Below are 24645 nucleotides of genomic sequence, written 5' to 3' on the forward strand. Positions count from 1 at the left end.
AAGCCGGATTTGGATACAAAAAGATTTCCCAAGCTTCAAACATCCCAAGGAGCACTGTGCAAGCGATCATCTTGAAATGGAAGGAGTATCAGACCACTGCAAATCTACCAAGACCTGGCCGTCCCTCTAAACTTTCAGCTCAGACAAGGAGAAGACTGATCAGAGATGCAGCCAAGAGGCCCATGATCACTCTGGATGAACTGCAGAGAACTACAGCTGAGGTGGGAGAGTCTGTCCATAGGACAACAATCAGTCTTACACTGCACAAATCTGGCCTTTATGGAAGAGTGGCAAGAAGAAAGCCATTTCTCAAAGATATCCATAAAAAGTCTCGTCTAAAGTTTGCCACAAGCCACCTGGGAGACACCCCAAACATGTGGAAGAAGGTGCTCTGGTCAGATGAAACCAAAATCGAACTTTTTGGCCACAATGCAAAACGATATGTTTGGCGTAAAAGCAACACAGCTCATCACCCTCAACACACCATCCCCACTGTCAAACATGGTGGTGGCAGCATCATGGTTTGGGCCTGCTTTTCTTCAGCAGGGACAGGGAAGATGGTTAAAATTGAGGGGAAGATGGATGCAGCCAAATACAGGACCATTCTGGATGAAAACCTGTTGGAGTCTGCAAAAGACCTGAAACTGGGACGGAGATTTATCTTCCAACAAGACAATGATCCCAAACATACAGCAAAATCTACAAAGGAATGGTTCACAAATAAACGTATCCAGGTGTTTGAATGGCCAAGTCAAAGTCCAGACCTGAATCCAATCGAGAATCTGTGGAAAGAGCTGAAAACTGCTGTTCACAAGCGCTTTCCATCCAACCTCACTGAGCTCGAGCTGTTTTGCAAGGAAGAATGGGCAAGAATTTCAGTCTCTCGATGTGCAAAACTGATAGAGACATACCCCAAGCGACTTGCAGCTGTAATCGCAGCAAAAGGTGGCTCTACAAAGTATTAACGCAAGGGGGCCGAATAATTTTGCACGCCCCACTTTTCATTTTTTTATTAGTTAAAAAAGTTTCAAAAATCCAATAGATTTCGTTCCACTTCACAATTGTGTCCCACTTGTTGGTGATTCTTCACATAAAATAAAAAATTTATATCTTTATGTTTGAAGCCTGAAATGTGGCAAAAGGTTGAAAAGTTCAAGGGGGCCGAATACTTTCGCAAGGCACTGTACTTTTCATTTGCTAAGCTGCCAAATCGGACGAGAAAATGCAGGAGACGCACTCGGTGCAGACTGAGGTGGGGAAGGAGGCGTGGCCCTTCAATGCTTGACAGCTGAAGGACGTTGAGCGGAGGAGAACCTATCAGAAGTCGCAGAGGCTAAAGGAGAGCACCTGGCTCCCAGAGCTCCAGACTCGCACCTGGAGGATGCGGGCATCGATCCCGCTACTTCTCGCATGCTAAGCGAGCGCTCTACCATTTGAGCTAATCCCCCTCGCTTCAGGCTTCTCGGCATCATGTCTTACCGCCCGCTGCCCTTGGTCTGCAAGGCAGTCCTTTCAAGTGCGATGAAGACGCACGAATAGACCTTCCTTGCCTATTGTACGAGCTGAACTTTTGTGCTCCTCAATTCAATGCTCTTTCCATCAACTCATCTTGTCTTTTGACGCTTGGGGTTTTGCGCTCCTTTGACTCTCGGCATATCGGGTGACTTGAAACACTGAAGTTGTTGCTTACGGAGTGTCGAACATTGACGCTGTGTGAGCCTTTCATCGGCAACAGGGGCAGGCTGACAGCAGCGCCAGCGAAAGTTAGGGCAAATTTGTGGACTTAACTCTGAATGTGAGGGTTATGTAGGAAAGGGGTGCGGCTTTGCTCCTCTCCCGTGTAAAGGTGACGCTTTCCACGTGGTAGGCACGCAGACGTGGTTCTGAGCGAATAGTTGCTGCAAGTGTCTGAAAAGAGCAAGAAAGCGAGTGGCCCTGCCCCGTGTGAGGATCGAACTCACGACCTTCAGATTATGAGACTGACGCGCTACCTACTACGCCAACGAGGCCAGCTGCGGCAGTCGGGCCGGAAAGTTTGCCTCACAGGGATTTCAGACGCCTGTTCCCTAATCTTGCGACACCCGCTGCTGGGTGTTGCATTTGCCTTTTGATCTCACCCGAGACTTTGGGGCTTTGTTTCTGTCGCGAGTCTGTCTTTCACAGCTCACCTAGCACAAGTCTCTCTGGCTGAAATGGCCTCTCTGCTTCAGCATCGTGCCCTCACTCAGCCATTAAAAACATCACTCGGACCTCTGACATGCTGCCATGAAGTGTCAAGAGAGAGTGGCGGAGACGCACTTAAGCCAGAGAGAAGATGAAAAGGGGGCGTGGCTGCTAAACGCTCCACACTCTCCTCGCAAGGCGTGATCAGGGGTTAAAGGACACCTTTCGGCACACCGAGCGCTCAGCGTACACCTGGAGGATGCGGGCATCGATCCCGCTACCTCTCGCATGCAAAGCGAGCGCTCTACCATGTGAGCTAATCCCCCTCGCTGTCCCTTCCTCCTCGGCGTCGCCTTGTGCCGCTTGTTCCCCTCTTACCGGGCGCCGTCCACTGCCCTTCGCCTGCAAGGCAGTCGGCTTTCTTGACTTATTGATGAAGGTCTGACGGGACGAGCGAATGACGCCTCCCCCCGCCCTCCAACTCGCTGACAACACAGAAGCGGAAGAGGCGCTGTGGCTCGTTGGTCTAGGCGTATGATTCTCGCTTTGGGTGCGAGAGGTCCCGGGTTCAAATCCCGGACGAGCCCTTTTCCTCTTCTTCCACACTCCTGGGACCTGATATCCACATCACCTCGCAGCGTCTGCTCACGGCAAACGATGGAAGGTGACTGATGACTGAAGGAGCCTGGTCAATCCTCATCACGTGGCACAATGACAGCGTGCAGTCAGCTGTCCAAGGCGGCAACCTCGTTGCTCGTTCAAAAGAACACGTCCTGAAAACTCCTCACCGCTATGTGGTAAATGAGCACCGCGATCGCTTGTCGTCATGCGCCATTACTTGAGAAATGCAGAAGCAAAAACCGCCCTCTCTCAGCCACCGAAACGTGTGCGGGGCTCGCCTTGCGCTCTCTGCGCCTCGCATATTTGTGGGGCTGTCTGCTCTTCTTTCTGTTGAAGTACTCCAAATACTTCACCGTCCTGCAGAGCGTGATGTGCTCGCTGACAGCTTTCAATATTTGAAGGAAAACTACGAGCTTGATGGCTCGAATGTGAATGTTAAGCAATCGTTGATCAAACGCACGTCTTCTAAGGATTCGTGAGAGTATTCTCACCACCGTTTTCACTCGGATATACAGTGCCTTGCGAAAGTATTCGGCCCCCTTGAACTTTTCAACCTTTTGCCACATTTCAGGCTTCAAACATAAAGATATAATTTTTTTTATTTTATGTGAAGAATCACCAACAAGTGGGACACAATTGTGAAGTGGAACGAAATCTATTGGATTTTTGAAACTTTTTTAACTAATAAAAAAATGAAAAGTGGGGCGTGCAAAATTATTCGGCCCCTTTACTTTCAGTGCAGCAAACTCACTCCAGAAGTTCAGCGAGGATCTCTGAATGATCCAATGTTTTCCTAAATGACTGATGGTGATAAATAGAATCCACCTGTGTGTAATCAAGTCTCTGTATAAATGCACCTGCTCTGTGATAGTCTCAAGGTTCTGTTGAAAGCGCAGAGAGCATCATGAAGACCAAGGAACACACCAGGCAGGTCCGTAATACTGTTGTGGAGAAGTTTAAAGCCGGATTTGGATACAAAAAGATTTCCCAAGCTTCAAACATCCCAAGGAGCACTGTGCAAGCGATCATCTTGAAATGGAAGGAGTATCAGACCACTGCAAATCTACCAAGACCTGGCCGTCCCTCTAAACTTTCAGCTCAGACAAGGAGAAGACTGATCAGAGATGCAGCCAAGAGGCCCATGATCACTCTGGATGAACTGCAGAGAACTACAGCTGAGGTGGGAGAGTCTGTCCATAGGACAACAATCAGTCTTACACTGCACAAATCTGGCCTTTATGGAAGAGTGGCAAGAAGAAAGCCATTTCTCAAAGATATCCATAAAAAGTCTCGTCTAAAGTTTGCCACAAGCCACCTGGGAGACACCCCAAACATGTGGAAGAAGGTGCTCTGGTCAGATGAAACCAAAATCGAACTTTTTGGCCACAATGCAAAACGATATGTTTGGCGTAAAAGCAACACAGCTCATCACCCTCAACACACCATCCCCACTGTCAAACATGGTGGTGGCAGCATCATGGTTTGGGCCTGCTTTTCTTCAGCAGGGACAGGGAAGATGGTTAAAATTGAGGGGAAGATGGATGCAGCCAAATACAGGACCATTCTGGATGAAAACCTGTTGGAGTCTGCAAAAGACCTGAAACTGGGACGGAGATTTATCTTCCAACAAGACAATGATCCCAAACATACAGCAAAATCTACAAAGGAATGGTTCACAAATAAACGTATCCAGGTGTTTGAATGGCCAAGTCAAAGTCCAGACCTGAATCCAATCGAGAATCTGTGGAAAGAGCTGAAAACTGCTGTTCACAAGCGCTTTCCATCCAACCTCACTGAGCTCGAGCTGTTTTGCAAGGAAGAATGGGCAAGAATTTCAGTCTCTCGATGTGCAAAACTGATAGAGACATACCCCAAGCGACTTGCAGCTGTAATCGCAGCAAAAGGTGGCTCTACAAAGTATTAACGCAAGGGGGCCGAATAATTTTGCACGCCCCACTTTTCATTTTTTTATTAGTTAAAAAAGTTTCAAAAATCCAATAGATTTCGTTCCACTTCACAATTGTGTCCCACTTGTTGGTGATTCTTCACATAAAATAAAAAATTTATATCTTTATGTTTGAAGCCTGAAATGTGGCAAAAGGTTGAAAAGTTCAAGGGGGCCGAATACTTTCGCAAGGCACTGTACTTTTCATTTGCTAAGCTGCCAAATCGGACGAGAAAATGCAGGAGACGCACTCGGTGCAGACTGAGGTGGGGAAGGAGGCGTGGCCCTTCAATGCTTGACAGCTGAAGGACGTTGAGCGGAGGAGAACCTATCAGAAGTCGCAGAGGCTAAAGGAGAGCACCTGGCTCCCAGAGCTCCAGACTCGCACCTGGAGGATGCGGGCATCGATCCCGCTACTTCTCGCATGCTAAGCGAGCGCTCTACCATTTGAGCTAATCCCCCTCGCTTCAGGCTTCTCGGCATCATGTCTTACCGCCCGCTGCCCTTGGTCTGCAAGGCAGTCCTTTCAAGTGCGATGAAGACGCACGAATAGACCTTCCTTGCCTATTGTACGAGCTGAACTTTTGTGCTCCTCAATTCAATGCTCTTTCCATCAACTCATCTTGTCTTTTGACGCTTGGGGTTTTGCGCTCCTTTGACTCTCGGCATATCGGGTGACTTGAAACACTGAAGTTGTTGCTTACGGAGTGTCGAACATTGACGCTGTGTGAGCCTTTCATCGGCAACAGGGGCAGGCTGACAGCAGCGCCAGCGAAAGTTAGGGCAAATTTGTGGACTTAACTCTGAATGTGAGGGTTATGTAGGAAAGGGGTGCGGCTTTGCTCCTCTCCCGTGTAAAGGTGACGCTTTCCACGTGGTAGGCACGCAGACGTGGTTCTGAGCGAATAGTTGCTGCAAGTGTCTGAAAAGAGCAAGAAAGCGAGTGGCCCTGCCCCGTGTGAGGATCGAACTCACGACCTTCAGATTATGAGACTGACGCGCTACCTACTACGCCAACGAGGCCAGCTGCGGCAGTCGGGCCGGAAAGTTTGCCTCACAGGGATTTCAGACGCCTGTTCCCTAATCTTGCGACACCCGCTGCTGGGTGTTGCATTTGCCTTTTGATCTCACCCGAGACTTTGGGGCTTTGTTTCTGTCGCGAGTCTGTCTTTCACAGCTCACCTAGCACAAGTCTCTCTGGCTGAAATGGCCTCTCTGCTTCAGCATCGTGCCCTCACTCAGCCATTAAAAACATCACTCGGACCTCTGACATGCTGCCATGAAGTGTCAAGAGAGAGTGGCGGAGACGCACTTAAGCCAGAGAGAAGATGAAAAGGGGGCGTGGCTGCTAAACGCTCCACACTCTCCTCGCAAGGCGTGATCAGGGGTTAAAGGACACCTTTCGGCACACCGAGCGCTCAGCGTACACCTGGAGGATGCGGGCATCGATCCCGCTACCTCTCGCATGCAAAGCGAGCGCTCTACCATGTGAGCTAATCCCCCTCGCTGTCCCTTCCTCCTCGGCGTCGCCTTGTGCCGCTTGTTCCCCTCTTACCGGGCGCCGTCCACTGCCCTTCGCCTGCAAGGCAGTCGGCTTTCTTGACTTATTGATGAAGGTCTGACGGGACGAGCGAATGACGCCTCCCCCCGCCCTCCAACTCGCTGACAACACAGAAGCGGAAGAGGCGCTGTGGCTCGTTGGTCTAGGCGTATGATTCTCGCTTTGGGTGCGAGAGGTCCCGGGTTCAAATCCCGGACGAGCCCTTTTCCTCTTCTTCCACACTCCTGGGACCTGATATCCACATCACCTCGCAGCGTCTGCTCACGGCAAACGATGGAAGGTGACTGATGACTGAAGGAGCCTGGTCAATCCTCATCACGTGGCACAATGACAGCGTGCAGTCAGCTGTCCAAGGCGGCAACCTCGTTGCTCGTTCAAAAGAACACGTCCTGAAAACTCCTCACCGCTATGTGGTAAATGAGCACCGCGATCGCTTGTCGTCATGCGCCATTACTTGAGAAATGCAGAAGCAAAAACCGCCCTCTCTCAGCCACCGAAACGTGTGCGGGGCTCGCCTTGCGCTCTCTGCGCCTCGCATATTTGTGGGGCTGTCTGCTCTTCTTTCTGTTGAAGTACTCCAAATACTTCACCGTCCTGCAGAGCGTGATGTGCTCGCTGACAGCTTTCAATATTTGAAGGAAAACTACGAGCTTGATGGCTCGAATGTGAATGTTAAGCAATCGTTGATCAAACGCACGTCTTCTAAGGATTCGTGAGAGTATTCTCACCACCGTTTTCACTCGGATATACAGTGCCTTGCGAAAGTATTCGGCCCCCTTGAACTTTTCAACCTTTTGCCACATTTCAGGCTTCAAACATAAAGATATAATTTTTTTTATTTTATGTGAAGAATCACCAACAAGTGGGACACAATTGTGAAGTGGAACGAAATCTATTGGATTTTTGAAACTTTTTTAACTAATAAAAAAATGAAAAGTGGGGCGTGCAAAATTATTCGGCCCCTTTACTTTCAGTGCAGCAAACTCACTCCAGAAGTTCAGCGAGGATCTCTGAATGATCCAATGTTTTCCTAAATGACTGATGGTGATAAATAGAATCCACCTGTGTGTAATCAAGTCTCTGTATAAATGCACCTGCTCTGTGATAGTCTCAAGGTTCTGTTGAAAGCGCAGAGAGCATCATGAAGACCAAGGAACACACCAGGCAGGTCCGTAATACTGTTGTGGAGAAGTTTAAAGCCGGATTTGGATACAAAAAGATTTCCCAAGCTTCAAACATCCCAAGGAGCACTGTGCAAGCGATCATCTTGAAATGGAAGGAGTATCAGACCACTGCAAATCTACCAAGACCTGGCCGTCCCTCTAAACTTTCAGCTCAGACAAGGAGAAGACTGATCAGAGATGCAGCCAAGAGGCCCATGATCACTCTGGATGAACTGCAGAGAACTACAGCTGAGGTGGGAGAGTCTGTCCATAGGACAACAATCAGTCTTACACTGCACAAATCTGGCCTTTATGGAAGAGTGGCAAGAAGAAAGCCATTTCTCAAAGATATCCATAAAAAGTCTCGTCTAAAGTTTGCCACAAGCCACCTGGGAGACACCCCAAACATGTGGAAGAAGGTGCTCTGGTCAGATGAAACCAAAATCGAACTTTTTGGCCACAATGCAAAACGATATGTTTGGCGTAAAAGCAACACAGCTCATCACCCTCAACACACCATCCCCACTGTCAAACATGGTGGTGGCAGCATCATGGTTTGGGCCTGCTTTTCTTCAGCAGGGACAGGGAAGATGGTTAAAATTGAGGGGAAGATGGATGCAGCCAAATACAGGACCATTCTGGATGAAAACCTGTTGGAGTCTGCAAAAGACCTGAAACTGGGACGGAGATTTATCTTCCAACAAGACAATGATCCCAAACATACAGCAAAATCTACAAAGGAATGGTTCACAAATAAACGTATCCAGGTGTTTGAATGGCCAAGTCAAAGTCCAGACCTGAATCCAATCGAGAATCTGTGGAAAGAGCTGAAAACTGCTGTTCACAAGCGCTTTCCATCCAACCTCACTGAGCTCGAGCTGTTTTGCAAGGAAGAATGGGCAAGAATTTCAGTCTCTCGATGTGCAAAACTGATAGAGACATACCCCAAGCGACTTGCAGCTGTAATCGCAGCAAAAGGTGGCTCTACAAAGTATTAACGCAAGGGGGCCGAATAATTTTGCACGCCCCACTTTTCATTTTTTTATTAGTTAAAAAAGTTTCAAAAATCCAATAGATTTCGTTCCACTTCACAATTGTGTCCCACTTGTTGGTGATTCTTCACATAAAATAAAAAATTTATATCTTTATGTTTGAAGCCTGAAATGTGGCAAAAGGTTGAAAAGTTCAAGGGGGCCGAATACTTTCGCAAGGCACTGTACTTTTCATTTGCTAAGCTGCCAAATCGGACGAGAAAATGCAGGAGACGCACTCGGTGCAGACTGAGGTGGGGAAGGAGGCGTGGCCCTTCAATGCTTGACAGCTGAAGGACGTTGAGCGGAGGAGAACCTATCAGAAGTCGCAGAGGCTAAAGGAGAGCACCTGGCTCCCAGAGCTCCAGACTCGCACCTGGAGGATGCGGGCATCGATCCCGCTACTTCTCGCATGCTAAGCGAGCGCTCTACCATTTGAGCTAATCCCCCTCGCTTCAGGCTTCTCGGCATCATGTCTTACCGCCCGCTGCCCTTGGTCTGCAAGGCAGTCCTTTCAAGTGCGATGAAGACGCACGAATAGACCTTCCTTGCCTATTGTACGAGCTGAACTTTTGTGCTCCTCAATTCAATGCTCTTTCCATCAACTCATCTTGTCTTTTGACGCTTGGGGTTTTGCGCTCCTTTGACTCTCGGCATATCGGGTGACTTGAAACACTGAAGTTGTTGCTTACGGAGTGTCGAACATTGACGCTGTGTGAGCCTTTCATCGGCAACAGGGGCAGGCTGACAGCAGCGCCAGCGAAAGTTAGGGCAAATTTGTGGACTTAACTCTGAATGTGAGGGTTATGTAGGAAAGGGGTGCGGCTTTGCTCCTCTCCCGTGTAAAGGTGACGCTTTCCACGTGGTAGGCACGCAGACGTGGTTCTGAGCGAATAGTTGCTGCAAGTGTCTGAAAAGAGCAAGAAAGCGAGTGGCCCTGCCCCGTGTGAGGATCGAACTCACGACCTTCAGATTATGAGACTGACGCGCTACCTACTACGCCAACGAGGCCAGCTGCGGCAGTCGGGCCGGAAAGTTTGCCTCACAGGGATTTCAGACGCCTGTTCCCTAATCTTGCGACACCCGCTGCTGGGTGTTGCATTTGCCTTTTGATCTCACCCGAGACTTTGGGGCTTTGTTTCTGTCGCGAGTCTGTCTTTCACAGCTCACCTAGCACAAGTCTCTCTGGCTGAAATGGCCTCTCTGCTTCAGCATCGTGCCCTCACTCAGCCATTAAAAACATCACTCGGACCTCTGACATGCTGCCATGAAGTGTCAAGAGAGAGTGGCGGAGACGCACTTAAGCCAGAGAGAAGATGAAAAGGGGGCGTGGCTGCTAAACGCTCCACACTCTCCTCGCAAGGCATGATCAGGGGTTAAAGGACACCTTTCGGCACACCGAGCGCTCAGCGTACACCTGGAGGATGCGGGCATCGATCCCGCTACCTCTCGCATGCAAAGCGAGCGCTCTACCATGTGAGCTAATCCCCCTCGCTGTCCCTTCCTCCTCGGCGTCGCCTTGTGCCGCTTGTTCCCCTCTTACCGGGCGCCGTCCACTGCCCTTCGCCTGCAAGGCAGTCGGCTTTCTTGACTTATTGATGAAGGTCTGACGGGACGAGCGAATGACGCCTCCCCCCGTCCTCCAGCTCGCTGACAACACAGAAGCGGAAGAGTCGCTGTGGCTCGTTGGTCTAGGCGTATGATTCTCGCTTTGGGTGCGAGAGGTCCCGGGTTCAAATCCTGGACGAGCCCTTTTCCTCTTCTTCCACACTCCTGGGACCTGATATCCACATCACCTCGCAGCGTCTGCTTACGGCAAACGATGGAAGGTGACTGATGACTGAAGGAGCCTGGTCAATCCTCATCACGTGGCACAATGCCAGCGTGCAGTCAGCTGTCCAAGGCGGCAACCTCGTTGCTCGTTCAAAAGAACACGTCCTGAAAACTCCTCACCGCTATGTGGTAAATGAGCACCGCGATCGCTTGTCGTCATGCGCCATTACTTGAGAAATGCAGAAGCAAAAACCGCCCTCTCTCAGCCTCCGAAACGTGTGCGGGGCTCGCCTTGCGCTCTCTGCGCCTCGCATATTTGTGGGGCTGTCTGCTCTTCTTTCCGTTGAAGTACTCCAAATACTTCACCGTCCTGCAGAGCGTGATGTGCTCGCTGACAGCTTTCAATATTTGAAGGAAAACTACGAGCTTGATGGCTCGAATGTGAATGTTAAGCAATCGTTGATCAAATGCACGTCTTCTAAGGATTCGTGAGAGTATTCTCACCACCGTTTTCACTCGGATATACTTTTCATTTGCTAAGCTGCCAAATCGGACGAGAAAATGCCGGAGACGCACTCGGTGCAGACTGAGGTGGGGAAGGAGGCGTGGCCCTTCAATGCTTGACAGCTGAAGGACGTTGAGCGGAGGAGAACCTATCAGAAGTCGCAGAGGCTAAAGGAGAGCACCTGGCTCCCAGAGCTCCAGACTCGCACCTGGAGGATGCGGGCATCGATCCCGCTACCTCTCGCATGCTAAGCGAGCGCTCTACCATTTGAGCTAATCCCCCTCGCTTCAGGCTTCTCGGCATCATGTCTTACCGCCCGCTGCCCTTGGTCTGCAAGGCAGTCCTTTCAAGTGCGATGAAGACGCACGAATAGACCTTCCTTGCCTATTGTACGAGCTGAACTTTTGTGCTCCTCAATTCAATGCTCTTTCCATCAACTCAACTTGTCTTTTGACGCTTGGGGTTTTGCGCTCCTTTGACTCTCGGCATATCGGGTGACTTGAAACACTGAAGTTGTTGCTTACGGAGTGTGGAACATTGTTTTGCAACTGTCATGACGCTGTGTGAGCCTTTCATCGGCAACAGGGGCAGGCTGACAGCAGCGCCAGCGAAAGTTAGGGCAAATTTGTGGACTTAACTCTGAATGTGAGGGTTATGTAGGAAAGGGGTGCGGCTTTGCTCCTCTCCCGTGTAAAGGTGACGCTTTCCACGTGGTAGGCACGCAGACGTGGTTCTGAGCGAATAGTTGCTGCAAGTGTCTGAAAAGAGCAAGAAAGCGAGTGGCCCTGCCCCTTGTGAGGATCGAACTCACGACCTTCAGATTATGAGACTGACGCGCTACCGACTACGCCAACGAGGCCAGCTGCGGCACTCGGGCCGGAAAGTTTGCCTCACAGGGATTTCAGACGCCTGTTCCCTAATCTTGCGACACCCGCTGCTGGGTGTTGCATTTGCCTTTTGATCTCACCCGAGACTTTGGGGCTTTGTTTCTGTCGCGAGTCTGTCTTTCACAGCTCACCTAGCACAAGTCTCTCTGGCTGAAATGGCCTCTCTGCTTCAGCATCGTGCCCTCACTCAGCCATTAAAAACATCACTCGGACCTCTGACATGCTGCCATGAAGTGTCAAGAGAGAGTGGCGGAGACGCACTTAAGCCAGAGAGAAGATGAAAAGGGGGCGTGGCTGCTAAACGCTCCACACTCTCCTCGCAAGGCGTGATCAGGGGTTAAAGGACACCTTTCGGCACACCGAGCGCTCAGCGTACACCTGGAGGATGCGGGCATCGATCCCGCTACCTCTCGCATGCAAAGCGAGCGCTCTACCATGTGAGCTAATCCCCCTCGCTGTTCCTTCCTCCTCGGCGTCGCCTTGTGCCGCTTGTTCCCCTCTTACCGGGCGCCGTCCACTGCCCTTCGCCTGCAAGGCAGTCGGCTTTCTTGACTTATTGATGAAGGTCTGACGGGACGAGCGAATGACGCCTCCCCCCGTCCTCCAACTCGCTGACAACATAGAAGTGGAAGAGTCGCTGTGGCTCGTTGGTCTAGGCGTATGATTCTCACTTTGGGTGCGAGAGGTCCCGGGTTCAAATCCCGGATGAGCCCTTTTCCTCTTCTTCCACACTCCTGGGACCTGATATCCACATCACCTCGCAGCGTCTGCTCACGGCAAACGATGGAAGGTGACTGATTACTGAAGGAGCCTGGTCAATCCTCATCACGTGGCACAATGACAGCGTGCAGTCAGCTGTCCAAGGCGGCAACCTCGTTGCTCGTTCAAAAGAACACGTCCTGAAAACTCCTCACCGCTATGTGGTAAATGAGCACCGCGATCGCTTGTCGTCATGCGCCATTACTTGAGAAATGCAGAAGCAAAAACCGCCCTCTCTCAGCCACCGAAACGTGTGCGGGGCTCGCCTTGCGCTCTCTGCGCCTCGCATATTTGCGGAGCTGTCTGCTCTTCTTTCTGTTGAAGTACTCAAAATACTTCACCGTCCTGCAGAGCGTGATGTGCTCGCTGACAGCTTTCAATATTTGAAGGAAAACTACGAGCTTGATGGCTCGAATGTGAATGTTAAGCAATCGTTGATCAAACGCACGTCTTCTAACGATTCGTGAGAGTATTCTCACCACCGTTTGCACTCGGATATACTTTTCATTTGCTAAGCTGCCAAATCGGACGAGAAAATGCCGGAGACGCACTCGGTGCAGACTGAGGTGGGGAAGGAGGCGTGGCCCTTCAATGCTTGACAGCTGAAGGACGTTGAGCGGAGGAGAACCTATCAGAAGTCGCAGAGGCTAAAGGAGAGCACCTGGCTCCCAGAGCTCCAGACTCGCACCTGGAGGATGCGGGCATCGATCCCGCTACCTCTCGCATGCTAAGCGAGCGCTCTACCATTTGAGCTAATCCCCCTCGCTTCAGGCTTCTCGGCATCATGTCTTACCGCCCGCTGCCCTTGGTCTGCAAGGCAGTCCTTTCAAGTGCGATGAAGACGCACGAATAGACCTTCCTTGCCTATTGTACGAGCTGAACTTTTGTGCTCCTCAATTCAATGCTCTTTCCATCAACTCAACTTGTCTTTTGACGCTTGGGGTTTTGCGCTCCTTTGACTCTCGGCATATCGGGTGACTTGAAACACTGAAGTTGTTGCTTACGGAGTGTGGAACATTGTTTTGCAACTGTCATGACGCTGTGTGAGCCTTTCATCGGCAACAGGGGCAGGCTGACAGCAGCGCCAGCGAAAGTTAGGGCAAATTTGTGGACTTAACTCTGAATGTGAGGGTTATGTAGGAAAGGGGTGCGGCTTTGCTCCTCTCCCGTGTAAAGGTGACGCTTTCCACGTGGTAGGCACGCAGACGTGGTTCTGAGCGAATAGTTGCTGCAAGTGTCTGAAAAGAGCAAGAAAGCGAGTGGCCCTGCCCCGTGTGAGGATCGAACTCACGACCTTCAGATTATGAGACTGACGCGCTACCTACTACGCCAACGAGGCCAGCTGCGGCACTCGGGCCGGAAAGTTTGCCTCACAGGGATTTCAGACGCCTGTTCCCTAATCTTGCGACACCCGCTGCTGGGTGTTGCATTTGCCTTTTGATCTCACCCGAGACTTTGGGGCTTTGTTTCTGTCGCGAGTCTGTCTTTCACAGCTCACCTAGCACAAGTCTCTCTGGCTGAAATGGCCTCTCTGCTTCAGCATCGTGCCCTCACTCAGCCATTAAAAACATCACTCGGACCTCTGACATGCTGCCATGAAGTGTCAAGAGAGAGTGGCGGAGACGCACTTAAGCCAGAGAGAAGATGAAAAGGGGGCGTGGCTGCTAAACGCTCCACACTCTCCTCGCAAGGCGTGATCAGGGGTTAAAGGACACCTTTCGGCACACCGAGCGCTCAGCGTACACCTGGAAGATGCGGGCATCGATCCCGCTACCTCTCGCATGCAAAGCGAGCGCTCTACCATGTGAGCTAATCCCCCTCGCTGTCCCTTCCTCCTCGGCGTCGCCTTGTGCCGCTTGTTCCCCTCTTACCGGGCGCCGTCCACTGCCCTTCGCCTGCAAGGCAGTCGGCTTTCTTGACTTATTGATGAAGGTCTGACGGGACGAGCGAATGACGCCTCCCCCCGTCCTCCAGCTCGCTGACAACACAGAAGCGGAAGAGTCGCTGTGGCTCGTTGGTCTAGGCGTATGATTCTCGCTTTGGGTGCGAGAGGTCCCGGGTTCAAATCCCGGACGAGCCCTTTTCCTCTTCTTCCACACTCCTGGGACCTGATATCCACATCACCTCGCAGCGTCTGCTCACGGCAAACGATGGAAGGTGACTGATGACTGAAGGAGCCTGGTCAATCCTCATCACGTGGCACAATGACAGCGTGCAGTCAGCTGTCCAAGGCGGCAACCTCGTTGCTCGTTCAAAAGAACACGTCCTGAAAACTCCTCACCGCTATGTGGTAAATGAGCACCGCGATCGCTTGTTGTCATGCGCCATTACTTGAGAAATGCAGAAGCAAAAACCGCCCTCTCTCAGCCACCGAAACGTGTGCGGGGCTCGCCTTGCGCTCTCTGCGCCTCGCATATTTGCGGAGCTGTCTGCTCTTCTTTCTGTTGAAGTACTCAAAATACTTCACCGTCCTGCAGAGCGTGATGTGCTCGCTGACAGCTTTCAATATTTGAAGGAAAACTACGAGCTTGATGGCTCGAATGTGAATGTTAAGCAATCGTTGATCAAACGCACGTCTTCTAAGGATTCGTGAGAGTATTCTCACCACCGTTTTCACTCGGATATACTTTTCATTTGCTAAGCTGCCAAATCGGACGAGAAAATGCCGGAGACGCACTCGGTGCAGACTGAGGTGGGGAAGGAGGCGTGGCCCTTCAATGCTTGACAGCTGAAGGACGTTGAGCGGAGGAGAACCTATCAGAAGTCGCAGAGGCTAAAGGAGAGCACCTGGCTCCCAGAGCTCCAGACTCGCACCTGGAGGATGCGGGCATCGATCCCGCTACCTCTCGCATGCTAAGCGAGCGCTCTACCATTTGAGCTAATCCCCCTCGCTTCAGGCTTCTCGGCATCATGTCTTACCGCCCGCTGCCCTTGGTCTGCAAGGCAGTCCTTTCAAGTGCGATGAAGACGCACGAATAGACCTTCCTTGCCTATTGTACGAGCTGAACTTTTGTGCTCCTCAATTCAATGCTCTTTCCATCAACTCATCTTGTCTTTTGACGCTTGGGGTTTTGCGCTCCTTTGACTCTCGGCATATCGGGTGACTTGAAACACTGAAGTTGTTGCTTACGGAGTGTGGAACATTGTTTTGCAACTGTCATGACGCTGTGTGAGCCTTTCATCGGCAACAGGGGCAGGCTGACAGCAGCGCCAGCGAAAGTTAGGGCAAATTTGTGGACTTAACTCTGAATGTGAGGGTTATGTAGGAAAGGGGTGCGGCTTTGCTCCTCTCCCGTGTAAAGGTGACGCTTTCCACGTGGTAGGCACGCAGACGTGGTTCTGAGCGAATAGTTGCTGCAAGTGTCTGAAAAGAGCAAGAAAGCGAGTGGCCCTGCCCCGTGTGAGGATCGAACTCACGACCTTCAGATTATGAGACTGACGCGCTACCTACTACGCCAACGAGGCCAGCTGCGGCACTCGGGCCGGAAAGTTTGCCTCACACGGATTTCAGACGCCTGTTCCCTAATCTTGCGACACCCGCTGCTGGGTGTTGCATTTGCCTTTTGATCTCACCCGAGACTTTGGGGCTTTGTTTCTGTCGCGAGTCTGTCTTTCACAGCTCACCTAGCACAAGTCTCTCTGGCTGAAATGGCCTCTCTGCTTCAGCATCGTGCCCTCACTCAGCCATTAAAAACATCACTCGGACCTCTGACATGCTGCCATGAAGTGTCAAGAGAGAGTGGCGGAGACGCACTTAAGCCAGAGAGAAGATGAAAAGGGGGCGTGGCTGCTAAACGCTCCACACTCTCCTCGCAAGGCGTGATCAGGGGTTAAAGGACACCTTTCGGCACACCGAGCGCTCAGCGTACACCTGGAAGATGCGGGCATCGATCCCGCTACCTCTCGCATGCAAAGCGAGCGCTCTACCATGTGAGCTAATCCCCCTCGCTGTCCCTTCCTCCTCGGCGTCGCCTTGTGCCGCTTGTTCCCCTCTTACCGGGCGCCGTCCACTGCCCTTCGCCTGCAAGGCAGTCGGCTTTCTTGACTTATTGATGAAGGTCTGACGGGACGAGCGAATGACGCCTCCCCCCGTCCTCCAGCTCGCTGACAACACAGAAGCGGAAGAGTCGCTGTGGCTCGTTGGTCTAGGCGTATGATTCTCGCTTTGGGTGCGAGAGGTCCCGGGTTCAAATCCCGGACGAGCCCTTTTCCTCTTCTTCCACACTCCTGGGACCTGATATCCACATCACCTCGCAGCGTCTGCTCACGGCAAACGATGGAAGGTGACTGATGACTGAAGGAGCCTGGTCAATCCTCATCACGTGGCACAATGACAGCGTGCAGTCAGCTGTCCAAGGCGGCAACCTCGTTGCTCGTTCAAAAGAACACGTCCTGAAAACTCCTCACCGCTATGTCGTAAATGAGCACCGCGATCGCTTGTTGTCATGCGCCATTACTTGAGAAATGCAGAAGCAAAAACCGCCCTCTCTCAGCCACCGAAACGTGTGCGGGGCTCGCCTTGCGCTCTCTGCGCCTCGCATATTTGCGGAGCTGTCTGCTCTTCTTTCTGTTGAAGTACTCAAAATACTTCACCGTCCTGCAGAGCGTGATGTGCTCGCTGACAGCTTTCAATATTTGAAGGAAAACTACGAGCTTGATGGCTCGAATGTGAATGTTAAGCAATCGTTGATCAAACGCACGTCTTCTAAGGATTCGTGAGAGTATTCTCACCACCGTTTTCACTCGGATATACTTTTCATTTGCTAAGCTGCCAAATCGGACGAGAAAATGCCGGAGACGCACTCGGTGCAGACTGAGGTGGGGAAGGAGGCGTGGCCCTTCAATGCTTGACAGCTGAAGGACGTTGAGCGGAGGAGAACCTGTCAGAAGTCGCAGAGGCTAAAGGAGAGCACCTGGCTCCCAGAGCTCCAGACTCGCACCTGGAGGATGCGGGCATCGATCCCGCTACCTCTCGCATGCTAAGCGAGCGCTCTACCATTTGAGCTAATCCCCCTCGCTTCAGGCTTCTCGGCATCATGTCTTACCGCCCGCTGCCCTTGGTCTGCAAGGCAGTCCTTTCAAGTGCGATGAAGACGCACGAATAGACCTTCCTTGCCTATTGTACGAGCTGAACTTTTGTGCTCCTCAATTCAATGCTCTTTCCATCAACTCATCTTGTCTTTTGACGCTTGGGGTTTTGCGCTCCTTTGACTCTCGGCATATCGGGTGACTTGAAACACTGAAGTTGTTGCTTACGGAGTGTGGAACATTGTTTTGCAACTGTCATGACGCTGTGTGAGCCTTTCATCGGCAACAGGGGCAGGCTGACAGCAGCGCCAGCGAAAGTTAGGGCAAATTTGTGGACTTAACTCTGAATGTGAGGGTTATGTAGGAAAGGGGTGCGGCTTTGCTCCTCTCCCGTGTAAAGGTGACGCTTTCCACGTGGTAGGCACGCAGACGTGGTTCTGAGCGAATAGTTGCTGCAAGTGTCTGAAAAGAGCAAGAAAGCGAGTGGCCCTGCCCCGTGTGAGGATCGAACTCACGACCTTCAGATTATGAGACTGACGCGCTACCTACTACGCCAACGAGGCCAGCTGCGGCACTCGGGCCGGAAAGTTTGCCTCACAGGGATTTCAGACGCCTGTTCCCTAATCTTGCGACACCCGCTGCTGGGTGTTGCATTTGCCTTTTGATCTCACCCGAGACTTTGGGGCTTTGTTTCTGTCGCGAGTCTGTCTTTCACAGCTCACCTAGCACAAGTCTCTCTGGCTGAAATGGCCTCTCTGCTTCAGCATCGTGCCCTCACTCAGCCATTAAAAACATCACTCGGACCTCTGACATGCTGCCATGAAGTGTCAAGAGAGAGTGGCGGAGACGCACTTAAGCCAGAGAGAAGATGAAAAGGGGGCGTGGCTGCTAAACGCTCCACACTCTCCTCGCAAGGCGTGATCAGGGGTTAAAGGACACCTTTCGGCACACCGAGCGCTCAGCGTACACCTGGAAGATGCGGGCATCGATCCCGCTACCTCTCGCATGCAAAGCGAGCGCTCTACCATGTGAGCTAATCCCCCTCGCTGTCCCTTCCTCCTCGGCGTCGCCTTGTGCCGCTTGTTCCCCTCTTACCGGGTGCCGTCCACTGCCCTTCGCCTGCAAGGCAGTCGGCTTTCTTGACTTATTGATGAAGGTCTGACGGGACGAGCGAATGACGCCTCCCCCCGTCCTCCAGCTCGCTGACAACACAGAAGCGGAAGAGTCGCTGTGGCTCGTTGGTCTAGGCGTATGATTCTCGCTTTGGGTGCGAGAGGTCCCGGGTTCAAATCCCGGACGAGCCCTTTTCCTCCTCTTCCACACTCCTGGGACCTGATATCCACATCACCTCGCAGCGTCTGCTCACGGCAAACGATGGAAGGTGACTGATGACTGAAGGAGCCTGGTCAATCCTCATCACGTGGCACAATGACAGCGTGCAGTCAGCTGTCCAAGGCGGCAACCTCGTTGCTCGTTCAAAAGAACACGTCCTGAAAACTCCTCACCGCTATGTGGTAAATGAGCACCGCGATCGCTTGTTGTCATGCGCCATTACTTGAGAAATGCAGAAGCAAAAACCGCCCTCTCTCAGCCACCGAAACGTGTGCGGGGCTCGCCTTGCGCTCTCTGCGCCTCGCATATTTGCGGAGCTGTCTGCTCTTCTTTCTGTTGAAGTACTCAAAATACTTCACCGTCCTGCAGAGCGTGATGTGCTCGCTGACAGCTTTCAATATTTGAAGGAAAACTACGAGCTTGATGGCTCGAATGTGAATGTTAAGCAATCGTTGATCAAACGCACGTCTTCTAAGGATTCGTGAGAGTATTCTCACCACCGTTTTCACTCGGATATACTTTTCATTTGCTAAGCTGCCAAATCGGACGAGAAAATGCCGGAGACGCACTCGGTGCAGACTGAGGTGGGGAAGGAGGCGTGGCCCTTCAATGCTTGACAGCTGAAGGACGTTGAGCGGAGGAGAACCTATCAGAAGTCGCAGAGGCTAAAGGAGAGCACCTGGCTCCCAGAGCTCCAGACTCGCACCTGGAGGATGCGGGCATCGATCCCGCTACCTCTCGCATGCTAAGCGAGCGCTCTACCATTTGAGCTAATCCCCCTCGCTTCAGGCTTCTCGGCATCATGTCTTACCGCCCGCTGCCCTTGGTCTGCAAGGCAGTCCTTTCAAGTGCGATGAAGACGCACGAATAGACCTTCCTTGCCTATTGTACGAGCTGAACTTTTGTGCTCCTCAATTCAATGCTCTTTCCATCAACTCATCTTGTCTTTTGACGCTTGGGGTTTTGCGCTCCTTTGACTCTCGGCATATCGGGTGACTTGAAACACTGAAGTTGTTGCTTACGGAGTGTGGAACATTGTTTTGCAACTGTCATGACGCTGTGTGAGCCTTTCATCGGCAACAGGGGCAGGCTGACAGCAGCGCCAGCGAAAGTTAGGGCAAATTTGTGGACTTAACTCTGAATGTGAGGGTTATGTAGGAAAGGGGTGCGGCTTTGCTCCTCTCCCGTGTAAAGGTGACGCTTTCCACGTGGTAGGCACGCAGACGTGGTTCTGAGCGAATAGTTGCTGCAAGTGTCTGAAAAGAGCAAGAAAGCGAGTGGCCCTGCCCCGTGTGAGGATCGAACTCACGACCTTCAGATTATGAGACTGACGCGCTACCTACTACGCCAACGAGGCCAGCTGCGGCACTCGGGCCGGAAAGTTTGCCTCACAGGGATTTCAGACGCCTGTTCCCTAATCTTGCGACACCCGCTGCTGGGTGTTGCATTTGCCTTTTGATCTCACCCGAGACTTTGGGGCTTTGTTTCTGTCGCGAGTCTGTCTTTCACAGCTCACCTAGCACAAGTCTCTGGCTGAAATGGCCTCTCTGCTTCAGCATCGTGCCCTCACTCAGCCATTAAAAACATCACTCGGACCTCTGACATGCTGCCATGAAGTGTCAAGAGAGAGTGGCGGAGACGCACTTAAGCCAGAGAGAAGATGAAAAGGGGGCGTGGCTGCTAAACGCTCCACACTCTCCTCGCAAGGCGTGATCAGGGGTTAAAGGACACCTTTCGGCACACCGAGCGCTCAGCGTACACCTGGAGGATGCGGGCATCGATCCCGCTACCTCTCGCATGCAAAGCGAGCGCTCTACCATGTGAGCTAATCCCCCTCGCTGTCCCTTCGTCCTCGGCGTCGCCTTGTGCCGCTTGTTCCCCTCTTACCGGGCGCCGTCCACTGCCCTTCGCCTGCAAGGCAGTCGGCTTTCTTGACTTATTGATGAAGGTCTGACGGGACGAGCGAATGACGCCTCCCCCCGTCCTCCAGCTCGCTGACAACACAGAAGCGGAAGAGTCGCTGTGGCTCGTTGGTCTAGGCGTATGATTCTCGCTTTGGGTGCGAGAGGTCCCGGGTTCAAATCCCGGACGAACCCTTTTCCTCTTCTTCCACACTCCTGGGACCTGATATCCACATCACCTCGCAGCGTCTGCTCACGGCAAACGATGGAAGGTGACTGATGACTGAAGGAGCCTGGTCAATCCTCATCACGTGGCACAATGACAGCGTGCAGTCAGCTGTCCAAGGCGGCAACCTCGTTGCTCGTTCAAAAGAACACGTCCTGAAAACTCCTCACCGCTATGTGGTAAATGAGCACCGCGATCGCTTGTCGTCATGCGCCATTACTTGAGAAATGCAGAAGCAAAAACCGCCCTCTCTCAGCCTCCGAAACGTGTGCGGGGCTCGCCTTGCGCTCTCTGCGCCTCGCATATTTGTGGGGCTGTCTGCTCTTCTTTCTGTTGAAATACTCCAAATACTTCACCGTCCTGCAGAGCGTGATGTGCTCGCTGACAGCTTTCAATATTTGAAGGAAAACTACGAGCTTGATGGCTCGAATGTGAATGTTAAGCAATCGTTGATCAAACGCACGTCTTCTAAGGATTCGTGAGAGTATTCTCACCACCGTTTTCACTCGGATATACTTTTCATTTGCTAAGCTGCCAAATCGGACGAGAAAATGCCGGAGACGCACTCGGTGCAGACTGAGGTGGGGAAGGAGGCGTGGCCCTTCAATGCTTGACAGCTGAAGGACGTTGAGCGGAGGAGAACCTATCAGAAGTCGCAGAGGCTAAAGGAGAGCACCTGGCTCCTAGAGCTCCAGACTCGCACCTGGAGGATGCGGGCATCGATCCCGCTACCTCTCGCATGCTAAGCGAGCGCTCTACCATTTGAGCTAATCCCCCTCGCTTCAGGCTTCTCGGCATCATGTCTTACCGCCCGCTGCCCTTGGTCTGCAAGGCAGTCCTTTCAAGTGCGATGAAGACGCACGAATAGACCTTCCTTGCCTATTGTACGAGCTGAACTTTTGTGCTCCTCAATTCAATGCTCTTTCCATCAACTCATCTTGTCTTTTGACGCTTGGGGTTTTGCGCTCCTTTGACTCTCGGCATATCGGGTGACTTGAAACACTGAAGTTGTTGCTTACGGAGTGTGGAACATTGTTTTGCAACTGTCATGACGCTGTGTGAGCCTTTCATCGGCAACAGGGGCAGGCTGACAGCAGCGCCAGCGAAAGTTAGGGCAAATTTGTGGACTTAACTCTGAATGTGAGGGTTATGTAGGAAAGGGGTGCGGCTTTGCTCCTCTCCCGTGTAAAGGTGACGCTTTCCACGTGGTAGGCACGCAGACGTGGTTCTGAGCGAATAGTTGCTGCAAGTGTCTGAAAAGAGCAAGAAAGCGAGTGGCCCTGCCCCGTGTGAGGATCGAACTCACGACCTTCAGATTATGAGACTGACGCGCTACCTACTACGCCAACGAGGCCAGCTGCGGCACTCGGGCCGGAAAGTTTGCCTCACAGGGATTTCAGACGCCTGTTCCCTAATCTTGCGACACCCGCTGCTGGGTGTTGCATTTGCCTTTTGATCTCACCCGAGACTTTGGGGCTTTGTTTCTGTCGCGAGTCTGTCTTTCACAGCTCACCTAGCACAAGTCTCTCTGGCTGAAATGGCCTCTCTGCTTCAGCATCGTGCCCTCACTCAGCCATTAAAAACATCACTCGGACCTCTGACATGCTGCCATGAAGTGTCAAGAGAGAGTGGCGGAGACGCACTTAAGCCAGAGAGAAGATGAAAAGGGGGCGTGGCTGCTAAACGCTCCACACTCTCCTCGCAAGGCGTGATCAGGGGTTAAAGGACACCTTTCGGCACACCGAGCGCTCAGCGGACACCTGGAGGATGCGGGCATCGATCCCGCTACCTCTCGCATGCAAAGCAAGCGCTCTACCATGTGAGCTAATCCCCCTCGCTGTCCCTTCCTCCTCGGCGTCGCCTTGTGCCGCTTGTTCCCCTCTTACCGGGCGCCGTCCACTGCCCTTCGCCTGCAAGGCAGTCGGCTTTCTTGACTTATTGATGAAGGTCTGACGGGACGAGCGAATGACGCCTCCCCCCGTCCTCCAGCTCGCTGACAACACAGAAGCGGAAGAGTCGCTGTGGCTCGTTGGTCTAGGCGTATGATTCTCGCTTTGGGTGCGAGAGGTCCCGGGTTCAAATCCCGGACGAGCCCTTTTCCTCTTCTTCCACACTCCTGGGACCTGATATCCACATCACCTCGCAGCGTCTGCTCACGGCAAACGATGGAAGGTGACTGATGACTGAAGGAGCCTGGTCAATCCTCATCACGTGGCACAATGACAGCGTGCAGTCAGCTGTCCAAGGCGGCAACCTCGTTGCTCGTTCAAAAGAACACGTCCTGAAAACTCCTCACCGCTATGTGGTAAATGAGCACCGCGATCGCTTGTCGTCATGCGCCATTACTTGAGAAATGCAGAAGCAAAAACCGCCCTCTCTCAGCCTCCGAAACGTGTGCGGGGCTCGCCTTGCGCTCTCTGCGCCTCGCATATTTGTGGGGCTGTCTGCTCTTCTTTCTGTTGAAATACTCCAAATACTTCACCGTCCTGCAGAGCGTGATGTGCTCGCTGACAGCTTTCAATATTTGAAGGAAAACTACGAGCTTGATGGCTCGAATGTGAATGTTAAGCAATCGTTGATCAAACGCACGTCTTCTAAGGATTCGTGAGAGTATTCTCACCACCGTTTTCACTCGGATATACTTTTCATTTGCTAAGCTGCCAAATCGGACGAGAAAATGCCGGAGACGCACTCGGTGCAGACTGAGGTGGGGAAGGAGGCGTGGCCCTTCAATGCTTGACAGCTGAAGGACGTTGAGCGGAGGAGAACCTATCAGAAGTCGCAGAGGCTAAAGGAGAGCACCTGGCTCCCAGAGCTCCAGACTCGCACCTGGAGGATGCGGGCATCGATCCCGCTACCTCTCGCATGCTAAGCGAGCGCTCTACCATTTGAGCTAATCCCCCTCGCTTCAGGCTTCTCGGCATCATGTCTTACCGCCCGCTGCCCTTGGTCTGCAAGGCAGTCCTTTCAAGTGCGATGAAGACGCACGAATAGACCTTCCTTGCCTATTGTACGAGCTGAACTTTTGTGCTCCTCAATTCAATGCTCTTTCCATCAACTCATCTTGTCTTTTGACGCTTGGGGTTTTGCGCTCCTTTGACTCTCGGCATATCGGGTGACTTGAAACACTGAAGTTGTTGCTTACGGAGTGTGGAACATTGTTTTGCAACTGTCATGACGCTGTGTGAGCCTTTCATCGGCAACAGGGGCAGGCTGACAGCAGCGCCAGCGAAAGTTAGGGCAAATTTGTGGACTTAACTCTGAATGTGAGGGTTATGTAGGAAAGGGGTGCGGCTTTGCTCCTCTCCCGTGTAAAGGTGACGCTTTCCACGTGGTAGGCACGCAGACGTGGTTCTGAGCGAATAGTTGCTGCAAGTGTCTGAAAAGAGCAAGAAAGCGAGTGGCCCTGCCCCGTGTGAGGATCGAACTCACGACCTTCAGATTATGAGACTGACGCGCTACCTACTACGCCAACGAGGCCAGCTGCGGCACTCGGGCCGGAAAGTTTGCCTCACAGGGATTTCAGACGCCTGTTCCCTAATCTTGCGACACCCGCTGCTGGGTGTTGCATTTGCCTTTTGATCTCACCCGAGACTTTGGGGCTTTGTTTCTGTCGCGAGTCTGTCTTTCACAGCTCACCTAGCACAAGTCTCTCTGGCTGAAATGGCCTCTCTGCTTCAGCATCGTGCCCTCACTCAGCCATTAAAAACATCACTCGGACCTCTGACATGCTGCCATGAAGTGTCAAGA

At 52.1% G+C, this 24645-nt stretch overlaps 28 non-coding genes across 28 annotated transcripts; 6 read left to right on the top strand and 22 right to left on the bottom strand.

Annotated features, from left to right (window-relative positions):
* Positions 1 to 1936: 1936 nt before the first annotated feature.
* On the bottom strand, positions 1937 to 2009 carry trnam-cau (transfer RNA methionine (anticodon CAU)). The gene has a single exon. It is a non-coding gene; the product is annotated as a tRNA-Met (tRNA).
* A 407-nt stretch (positions 2010 to 2416) lies between these two features.
* Positions 2417 to 2489, bottom strand: trnaa-ugc (transfer RNA alanine (anticodon UGC)). Its single transcript has one exon. It is a non-coding gene; the product is annotated as a tRNA-Ala (tRNA).
* Positions 2490 to 2678: 189 nt separating this feature from the next.
* On the top strand, positions 2679 to 2750 carry trnap-ugg (transfer RNA proline (anticodon UGG)). Its single transcript has one exon. It is a non-coding gene; the product is annotated as a tRNA-Pro (tRNA).
* A 2929-nt stretch (positions 2751 to 5679) lies between these two features.
* On the bottom strand, positions 5680 to 5752 carry trnam-cau (transfer RNA methionine (anticodon CAU)). The gene has a single exon. It is a non-coding gene; the product is annotated as a tRNA-Met (tRNA).
* Positions 5753 to 6159: 407 nt separating this feature from the next.
* Positions 6160 to 6232, bottom strand: trnaa-ugc (transfer RNA alanine (anticodon UGC)). The gene has a single exon. It is a non-coding gene; the product is annotated as a tRNA-Ala (tRNA).
* Positions 6233 to 6421: 189 nt separating this feature from the next.
* trnap-ugg (transfer RNA proline (anticodon UGG)) lies at positions 6422 to 6493 on the top strand. Its single transcript has one exon. It is a non-coding gene; the product is annotated as a tRNA-Pro (tRNA).
* Positions 6494 to 9422: 2929 nt separating this feature from the next.
* On the bottom strand, positions 9423 to 9495 carry trnam-cau (transfer RNA methionine (anticodon CAU)). Its single transcript has one exon. It is a non-coding gene; the product is annotated as a tRNA-Met (tRNA).
* A 407-nt stretch (positions 9496 to 9902) lies between these two features.
* Positions 9903 to 9975, bottom strand: trnaa-ugc (transfer RNA alanine (anticodon UGC)). The gene has a single exon. It is a non-coding gene; the product is annotated as a tRNA-Ala (tRNA).
* Positions 9976 to 10971: 996 nt separating this feature from the next.
* trnaa-agc (transfer RNA alanine (anticodon AGC)) lies at positions 10972 to 11044 on the bottom strand. Its single transcript has one exon. It is a non-coding gene; the product is annotated as a tRNA-Ala (tRNA).
* Positions 11045 to 11548: 504 nt separating this feature from the next.
* trnam-cau (transfer RNA methionine (anticodon CAU)) lies at positions 11549 to 11621 on the bottom strand. Its single transcript has one exon. It is a non-coding gene; the product is annotated as a tRNA-Met (tRNA).
* A 407-nt stretch (positions 11622 to 12028) lies between these two features.
* Positions 12029 to 12101, bottom strand: trnaa-ugc (transfer RNA alanine (anticodon UGC)). The gene has a single exon. It is a non-coding gene; the product is annotated as a tRNA-Ala (tRNA).
* A 996-nt stretch (positions 12102 to 13097) lies between these two features.
* Positions 13098 to 13170, bottom strand: trnaa-agc (transfer RNA alanine (anticodon AGC)). The gene has a single exon. It is a non-coding gene; the product is annotated as a tRNA-Ala (tRNA).
* A 504-nt stretch (positions 13171 to 13674) lies between these two features.
* Positions 13675 to 13747, bottom strand: trnam-cau (transfer RNA methionine (anticodon CAU)). Its single transcript has one exon. It is a non-coding gene; the product is annotated as a tRNA-Met (tRNA).
* Positions 13748 to 14416: 669 nt separating this feature from the next.
* Positions 14417 to 14488, top strand: trnap-ugg (transfer RNA proline (anticodon UGG)). The gene has a single exon. It is a non-coding gene; the product is annotated as a tRNA-Pro (tRNA).
* A 735-nt stretch (positions 14489 to 15223) lies between these two features.
* On the bottom strand, positions 15224 to 15296 carry trnaa-agc (transfer RNA alanine (anticodon AGC)). The gene has a single exon. It is a non-coding gene; the product is annotated as a tRNA-Ala (tRNA).
* A 504-nt stretch (positions 15297 to 15800) lies between these two features.
* Positions 15801 to 15873, bottom strand: trnam-cau (transfer RNA methionine (anticodon CAU)). The gene has a single exon. It is a non-coding gene; the product is annotated as a tRNA-Met (tRNA).
* Positions 15874 to 16542: 669 nt separating this feature from the next.
* Positions 16543 to 16614, top strand: trnap-ugg (transfer RNA proline (anticodon UGG)). The gene has a single exon. It is a non-coding gene; the product is annotated as a tRNA-Pro (tRNA).
* A 735-nt stretch (positions 16615 to 17349) lies between these two features.
* trnaa-agc (transfer RNA alanine (anticodon AGC)) lies at positions 17350 to 17422 on the bottom strand. The gene has a single exon. It is a non-coding gene; the product is annotated as a tRNA-Ala (tRNA).
* A 504-nt stretch (positions 17423 to 17926) lies between these two features.
* On the bottom strand, positions 17927 to 17999 carry trnam-cau (transfer RNA methionine (anticodon CAU)). Its single transcript has one exon. It is a non-coding gene; the product is annotated as a tRNA-Met (tRNA).
* A 669-nt stretch (positions 18000 to 18668) lies between these two features.
* Positions 18669 to 18740, top strand: trnap-ugg (transfer RNA proline (anticodon UGG)). The gene has a single exon. It is a non-coding gene; the product is annotated as a tRNA-Pro (tRNA).
* A 735-nt stretch (positions 18741 to 19475) lies between these two features.
* Positions 19476 to 19548, bottom strand: trnaa-agc (transfer RNA alanine (anticodon AGC)). Its single transcript has one exon. It is a non-coding gene; the product is annotated as a tRNA-Ala (tRNA).
* A 504-nt stretch (positions 19549 to 20052) lies between these two features.
* Positions 20053 to 20125, bottom strand: trnam-cau (transfer RNA methionine (anticodon CAU)). Its single transcript has one exon. It is a non-coding gene; the product is annotated as a tRNA-Met (tRNA).
* Positions 20126 to 20530: 405 nt separating this feature from the next.
* trnaa-ugc (transfer RNA alanine (anticodon UGC)) lies at positions 20531 to 20603 on the bottom strand. The gene has a single exon. It is a non-coding gene; the product is annotated as a tRNA-Ala (tRNA).
* A 996-nt stretch (positions 20604 to 21599) lies between these two features.
* trnaa-agc (transfer RNA alanine (anticodon AGC)) lies at positions 21600 to 21672 on the bottom strand. Its single transcript has one exon. It is a non-coding gene; the product is annotated as a tRNA-Ala (tRNA).
* A 504-nt stretch (positions 21673 to 22176) lies between these two features.
* Positions 22177 to 22249, bottom strand: trnam-cau (transfer RNA methionine (anticodon CAU)). Its single transcript has one exon. It is a non-coding gene; the product is annotated as a tRNA-Met (tRNA).
* Positions 22250 to 22918: 669 nt separating this feature from the next.
* Positions 22919 to 22990, top strand: trnap-ugg (transfer RNA proline (anticodon UGG)). Its single transcript has one exon. It is a non-coding gene; the product is annotated as a tRNA-Pro (tRNA).
* A 735-nt stretch (positions 22991 to 23725) lies between these two features.
* On the bottom strand, positions 23726 to 23798 carry trnaa-agc (transfer RNA alanine (anticodon AGC)). Its single transcript has one exon. It is a non-coding gene; the product is annotated as a tRNA-Ala (tRNA).
* Positions 23799 to 24302: 504 nt separating this feature from the next.
* trnam-cau (transfer RNA methionine (anticodon CAU)) lies at positions 24303 to 24375 on the bottom strand. Its single transcript has one exon. It is a non-coding gene; the product is annotated as a tRNA-Met (tRNA).
* Positions 24376 to 24645: the final 270 nt, after the last annotated feature.

Source organism: Lepisosteus platostomus, chromosome 6, assembly GCF_059453375.1.
Source record: "Lepisosteus platostomus isolate fLepPlt1 chromosome 6, fLepPlt1.hap1, whole genome shotgun sequence".
Classification (NCBI taxonomy): Eukaryota; Metazoa; Chordata; class Actinopteri; order Semionotiformes; family Lepisosteidae; genus Lepisosteus; species Lepisosteus platostomus.